The sequence below is a fragment of the Aegilops tauschii genome, chromosome 7, assembly GCF_002575655.3.
Source record: "Aegilops tauschii subsp. strangulata cultivar AL8/78 chromosome 7, Aet v6.0, whole genome shotgun sequence".
Classification (NCBI taxonomy): domain Eukaryota; kingdom Viridiplantae; phylum Streptophyta; class Magnoliopsida; order Poales; family Poaceae; genus Aegilops; species Aegilops tauschii.
The window spans coordinates 536,457,465-536,464,824 of NC_053041.3; the positions used below are offsets into that span (position 1 = coordinate 536,457,465).

The 7,360-nt window shown below is 43.8% G+C and overlaps 1 long non-coding RNA gene across 2 annotated transcripts; it reads right to left on the minus strand.

Annotated features, from left to right (window-relative positions):
• Positions 1 to 1,698: 1,698 nt before the first annotated feature.
• Positions 1,699 to 6,622, minus strand: LOC120968098 (uncharacterized). Of its 2 annotated transcripts, none has more exons than XR_006666311.2 (3): positions 5,948 to 6,622; positions 5,127 to 5,833; positions 1,699 to 5,020 (listed from the first exon to the last, which is right to left on the minus strand). It is a non-coding gene; the product is annotated as an uncharacterized lncRNA (long non-coding RNA). The 2 variants fall into 2 exon arrangements; XR_005762214.3 differs by having other exon boundaries at positions 1,699 to 2,313; positions 4,945 to 5,020; positions 5,127 to 6,622.
• Between the last annotated feature and the right edge of the window lie 738 nt (positions 6,623 to 7,360).

Genomic DNA, 7,360 nt, shown 5'->3' on the forward strand with positions numbered 1-7,360 from the left:
TTGATTTAACTGTGAATACTCCAGACCTAGTCAGTTTCCAGCGTAATTCATCGGGTTGTTGAGAAAGTTGTACCTCCATCAGTCTCCGAACTAGAAGGAGCCATTCTTCCCAACGATTGCCCGCTAACGACCGTCTGAACTAAATATTAAGGGGGATAGATTGAAATACCGTTGCAACGAACACCTCACGTCGTTGAACAATGCGATATAAAGACGGATATTGAATGGCCAAGGGTGTCTCGCCGAGCCAAGTATCCTCCCAGAAGCGTGTACTAGCGCCGTTGCCAATAACAACCTTTGTCCTATTAAACAAGGATTGTTTGACTTTCATCAGTCCTTTCCAGAAAGGCGAGTCAGTCGGCCTGACTATGACCTGGGACAAGGATTTTGTCTGTAGGTACTTGCTGCGAGGGATTTGCGCCCACATGGCATCAGTCTCAGATGAGAGCTTCCACAGCCACTTACTAAGAAGGCATCTGTTCTTAATTTTAAGATTTTCAATACCAAGACCCCCTTGGTCTTTCGGTCTACAGATGATATCCCATTTTGCAAGTCGGTACTTTCTTTTTAGTTCATCACCCTGCCAAAAGAAACGCGGTCGATAAAAGTCCAGTCTTTTCCTAACACCAACTGGGACTTGAAAGAACGATAAGAGAAACATAGGCATGCTCGTGAGCACCGAATTTATCAGAACTAATCGGCCTCCGTATGACATGAGCTTACCCTTCCAGCAACTCAATTTCTTTTCAAACCGGTCTTCGATGCACTTCCATTCTCTGTTAGTCAGCTTTCGATGGTGGATTGGAATACCTAGGTAAGAAAAAGGTAAATCCCCCAACTCGCACCCAAACAATTGCCTATAAGCCTCTTGTTCGTCTTTGGCTCTACCAAAGCAGAACAACTCGCTCTTATGAAATTTAATCTTTAACCCTGTCAATTGTTCGAAAAGGCATAACACCAGCTTCATATTTCTCGCCTTGGCCAAGTCATGCTCCATAAAGATGATTGTATCATCAGTGTACTGAAGGATGGATACACCTCCATCAACAAGATGAGGTACCAAGCCACCTACTTGACCATTCTCCTTAGCCCTTCCTATCAAAATTGCTAACATATCAACCACAATGTTAAACAGGATAGGGGACATCAGATCTCCTTGTCTTAGGCCTTTATGTGCCTGGAAGTAATGACCAATATCGTCATTCACTTTAATTCCCACACTCCCTTTTTGCGTAAATGATTCAACCTGGCAGCGCCAGGCTTCATCAAAACCTTTCATACGCAATGCCTGTTGGAGGAATGGCCATTTGACCTTATCGTACGCTTTCTCGAAATCCACCTTAAAAATTACTCCATCTAATTTTTTGGAATGGATTTCATGGAGCTTTTCATGAAGGACGACCACCCCTTCAAGGATGTTTCTGTCTGGCATGAAAGCAGTTTGGGATTGTTGCACCACAGAATGCGCAATCTGTGTGAGCCTATTAGTCCCGACCTTGGTAAAGATTTTGAAACTAACATTGAGAAGGCTGATCGGCCTGAACTGCTCAATTCTTACAGCATCCGTTTTCTTAGGAAGCAGTGTGATAGTTCCAAAATTCAAGTGAAATAATTGAAGCTGTCCAGAGAACAGATCATGAAACATAGGTAGCAAATCCCCCTTAATAAAATGCCAGCACTTTTTGTAGCAAATCCCCCTTAATAAAATGTGTTAATATCCTATAAGCAGTCAGGAAGTATGCATACATAATACCGAGATTGCAAGCAAATTCATGTCTTTATCATCGGGTTCCCTCCATGGCCGCAAGGTCTACTTAAATGAGTGTTCCTAAAAATCTCAAAAGACATCGACTTCTCATAGCCATTTTACCATGGACTGTTATGCTAATAGAAGAGCATTCCAGTACAGTACAACACTATATCTATTATTCCAAATCAGTAATTAAGTGCAAAAAATTCAGAGGATAAGATAACCTTTTGGTTTGAAAAAAGTAAACGGGAGAAGGTAACTGGTAAAATGCATAACGCTTGCACAACCACATTAAGAGTAATGTTATCATTTGGCATACCAGTTATGGTCCTTTAAGAATGGACAACTCAGAGTTGATAACTTCCATGACTTAACAACATATACTACCTTGCTAACAAAATATGCACCATGTTATGAGAGGTTGTCTTTCTGTTGATAGACCGTCTTGTCTTGTCACTGCTGCGTTCAAAGGGATGTTGAGAACATACCAGTTACTCTAAAAATAAGCTCAGATAGATGAATGCATACAATCTCTTTGTCCAAATATATAGCACCACAATCACCTATCAGGGCAAAGAAATATGAGATGCATCATAGTAGTTCATAAGAATAGACTTGCAAATAGACATCATGCACTATAGAAATCATGCTCAAATGGGAAAACGCTACCAATGTGCACATAAAAATGTGGGCTCATCTCCACACAGAAATTAAATGTTCTACATTGTATTTAGTGCAAAGAAATTATTCATAAAATTTAAATTTGTGTGAAAAATGAGTCACGGTTTAACATAGAGTTTATTTCTTCGATAAATAAAGCATGCTAATTTTTTTATCCTGGTAGAAAAGAAGTTCATATCAGTCCTATGTACCAAGAATTTATCTAACTGTCACTTGATCTCTTCGGTCGCTTGGCCATTGGAGTTGCCACTCTATACGACGACCAGGAGGTCTGGTGGCGGCAGACCTAGAGCAGGGGCAGCCGCTGCAGGTCGTTGAAGTCAGCGGGGAGCTCCAGCGAGGGAAAGGGGATGTGGTGTGTGGGAAAAGAGATGTGAGAGGGACCGGTGGAGATGTGTAGGCCACGGCCGGAGGCGGATGTGGGCGATGGTTGGCGGCGGATGCAGGGCGGTGAACAGCCTGCTGCCCTTTCTCTCTTGATAGGGAAAGAAGCTAACTTGCAATTTCAAGTTAATTGATAGGGAAAGAGGCTAACTTGCAATTCGGGCATATCAGCTACCCGCTGGCTATCTTCTGCATTGATTCCCATGGTAACAACCATAGAATATTACGATTGTCAAGCAGTGCTACGACTTAATCAAATGCATATAAATCAAACCATGTGTGTGCTTGGAGTAGAAGTTAATATTTGAGATTGCGACAAACATAAATATGTTGAATCTTGACCAGCTCACCACGAAGCTTATAATCATCTTAAGTTCTTAACCCAAGTGGTGGTCATCAGTTGGCATCACAAGTAAACATGCAAAGATGCCATATGCAGGTTAACATTACAATTACATTGACATTTATTTCCTTTTACCAGTCAGCTCAACTACCCAAGTTAGTCAAGTACTTGGCTCAACCAGATGATGTTAATTATGAACACTAGCTCCACATCTCACGGCATTCCATCTGAATCATAAAGCATGGCAAGATTATGCCTAGAATTGACTCAAGAACTGCCAAATGCTACCAAACACAAGATTATTGTTTAGGACTAATTTAAGAACAACAAAGCTTGTGTTGTTCAGTTTGGAGACCATCCAGAAGTATTGGGGAAGAAGGGGGAGCAGACATCGGTGACAGAAAATATCCTGTGGAGCTTAGGCTCATGGACACCCCCTTATCTAGCAATCCAATTCTGCATCGCGATTCGTGCAAGAACTTTTCTCTTTTTTGTTTCTCCCATATAGTTTAACATATGAACTTCAAACTTTTCAGCACAACAAAACATTCTTACTAGAATGTGCGAAAAAACTTTCAGATTTTTTCGCGCATCATAAGTACTAAAAATAAGAATTTTTTTTTTCAATTAAAAAAATCTCATTTTCTATATTTTTCTTGGACAAAAAAATCTGAAAGTTTTATCCCACTTTGTTCTAAGAATGTTTTGTTGTCCTGGAAAGTTTCAAGTTCATTTGTTGTTTTGTTTTGAAGAAACAAAAAAGAGAAAGTTTTCATGTAGTTAGTTGTGTAGCACGAATCTCAAAGCAATATTAGATGGTGAAGATAGGAGGTGTCCAGGAGCCCGTGCTCTAAAAATCCGCGTCCGCGTCGGTGACGAACTCGATGCCAGACAGTGGACTGGAGTTGAGGGAGAGGAGGTTGGATCGTGGCCGCTTGTAGGAGTGAGTCGCCGTTGCAGTCAAGGTCACGGCCGCCGGCGCCTCACCCCGTCACGAATGCCCGCACCTCAACCCATCGCCGTCGCCTCACCTTGTCACGGACACCGGCGCCAGTGTCTGCCCCGTCCCTTGTGGTTATTGCGGCAAAGCACTCTACGTCGCCTAGATCTCGAGAGAGAGGAGAGGATTACGGGTGGTGGGGGGAAACGACGGACCGAGGAGTGTATCAAATAACACGGCTGATTACAGGTGTAACTCAAAAACGACCAACCAAACGACTACCCCTAGCCGGATCTTTATTTTAAGGGTGTATGTTTTACCGGTGTATTTTGGAATACAATAATCCAAGCGGGGCCTTAGGACTTGGTCAAGAATTTTCACCATTTGGTTGATTGGTACCCAGAACTGGCATTCTGGGTAAATAGAAAATGATTTACAGAAATGATGTCCAGTTATGCAGTCTTGAAATAGTGTCAATATTAAACTTTCTGACAAAAACATTTGACTTCAGGCTCTATTACCAAAATATTGCAGTAACCAGGACATGACCTCATGATTCCCTCACATTTTACATACAACAATTTCAACAAGGAAAACTAAAAGACCAGCCTACTCCCAACATTTGCTTAATATTCTTCCTCCACTCTAGGATGCCACATGATTCTCTAACAAATATTTCTTGCCTTAATTACACTAACAGGTCCAAAAAATTTAACATAAACAAAAAGAAAGCAAGAACACTAAAATCCGAATTCCACTTTCCGTCCAGATAAATTGGGTAAGTACAAGAATAGTCATACGGCCATACCTCCCAATAATCATAAGTGTGAAAGATTCATGACATACCTTGTTCCGGAGCTGACTACAGAGCGATTTCACCTTTTTAGGCCAGGCTCTCCCCCTTGAAATTTTGGTAGTTCTCCTGCTCCATAAAATTAGCATCAAGATCACACATTTCGGATAGCAAGGTGAAAGGACTAACAAGTTGAAAAATTGAGGTATACAAGTGTGAAAGATTCAGGGCATACCTTGTTCTAGAGATGACTACAGAGCGATTTTCCCTTTTAGGCTAGGGTCTCACATTGACTTTTTGTAGTTCTCCTTCTCCATGGAATTAGCATCAAGATCACACATTTCAGATAGCAAGGTGAAAGGACTAACAGGTTGAAAAATTGAGGTATATAAATCCTCGGGCAGTACGGCCGCCCTTGGCAGATATTCACATGAATTAAGTTTTGAGGCTTCAGAGCCACTTTCAGCCTTTTAGATGGCTAAAAGCTCAAACTTCAATCATTCTCCAGAGTAAGATATCAATGGTTTTATATAAAAGTGACCAAGGATGCAGATAATGTATGTCCAGATAAGTAGTTCCGAGCAGATATTCAGCTTAAAATCTCGTATGACACCATTCATTTACACTGAAAAGAAAACCGATACATCTTGGCTTCCAAGATTTCTTGTCAAATATCACAGCAACCACTGCCAAGAAATCATCCTCACATCTCCCCAGATTTTACACTTGCAACAAAATATGCTATCACACTAAATAGAAGAATCAATTAGCACAAGAACTACTTATCAAAACAAGATTTCACCATCCACCATCCAAGAACAATTAAACAGAAGCGTCAAAAAAGAACAATTAAGCGGCATTGCTGGCCAGCACAAAAACATGGAAATAGCCGAGCCCTCCTTATTTTCAAGTTCAGCCTGAGCATCGTTCCAGTGCCATCAACTACAGTGAATGAAGAAATCGAGTGAGCAAACAAATAATCCAGAAGGCAAGTGTAAATAAAAGGATTAATGTTTATATGAAGCAATGTGGCTCGTAAATCAACAAATTCTCAACTCGTAAATGTCGGTGCTCCGCGGCTGGGATTTACTCAATTGGAACTGGGGCGTTGCCGCTTCGGGGCCCTTCGTCCCGCCGCGGGAAGCCTTACTCCCACTCACCGGCGTGTCGGTGGCGAGCAGCACCAGTACTCCCCGGAGAAGCCGGCGGCGGGGAGCGCGGAGTGCACCTCGGCCCACCGAATCGCCTGCGCCCCCCACGACGGCGCCCCGCTGAGAGCGCCTCGAGCTCATACCTCGTATACCTCATCGTCCTAGTGGCACAGCACCTCCAATGGCGGCAACAACAGAAAACGAAGGGTTTGAGTTTTTTACATGGTGGTTCCTACTGGAGAAATTAAGGATGTGCATCGAAGGCCACGCAGAGGAATGGAGGCAGCGGATGCTGCGTCCCCGACGCGCACACGATGGCTTCGGCGGCATCTGCGTCCCCGGCGTCCGGAGAAATGGGGACAGCGAGTTCGAGCCGGCGCATCAACGGTTTCGCGCGCGGCTCGGCGATGTGGAGGTGGGGCGGCGCACGCGCGGGGCTGAGGAGGTCGCGCGGGGATGAGCGAGCGGTCTCGGCGGTGGGGCGGCGCTCGCAAGGGGTTGCGGCGGTGGCCGCCGGGAGCGGCTTCGTGTGTGAGCACGGAGCAGGTTCGTGTTGGGGGTGGGGTTTGTGTTTTTTTTTTTTTTTGCACTTTCGGGGACCGGGGTGGGTGTTTTGACTTTTGAGTTTTGACTGGATTTGGTTTTCCACCGCTTGGTATGTTTTGATGGGTTAATCGGTGAATTAGAATTGGGCCAACATCGATCCTTCTGAATTTAGAATCTTGCATTGGAGCAGAACATTTGGATACAAGCTAGAGAGCGACGCACGCTTTATAGCGTTGTTCTTTCGTGATGAGTTGAGTCCCTATGGTCTATTACGATTGCATTTGATTTCTGAATTATTTGTTGGCTCCCTCATCAATGATAAAATAACGAACCGAACTGAATTAACCGACTTTCTTGGTTTATTCAGTTTATAGTGTTCGTTGATGTTTCCATCGCAATTGTTTGTTGTTCAGATTCATCGAGGGGCAAGGAGGCTCTCTCGCCCAGGGCAGCGAGGGCGCACATGAAGAAAGTCATGGGTAAACTCGATCTCACCAAAGAGGAGGCGACACCATTAGTGCTTGATGATGGATCAAAGCAGGTATGGGTTCTCGCAGGCAAGGACTTGTACTGGAATTTGTTGCATACACCGACGATTGCCAATGCTTTGCGACTGGCATGGGAAACCCGAGGTCCGGTGTTCTATTCGGTGGACAAGAATGTGTTTGTGGCAGAGTTCGAGACTTGGCGTGATTGCGATGGTGTGTGGGAGGGACCTCCATGGCATGTTAGTGCATGCGGTCGTCAAAGCTACAGTTTGAGAAGCTTCAAG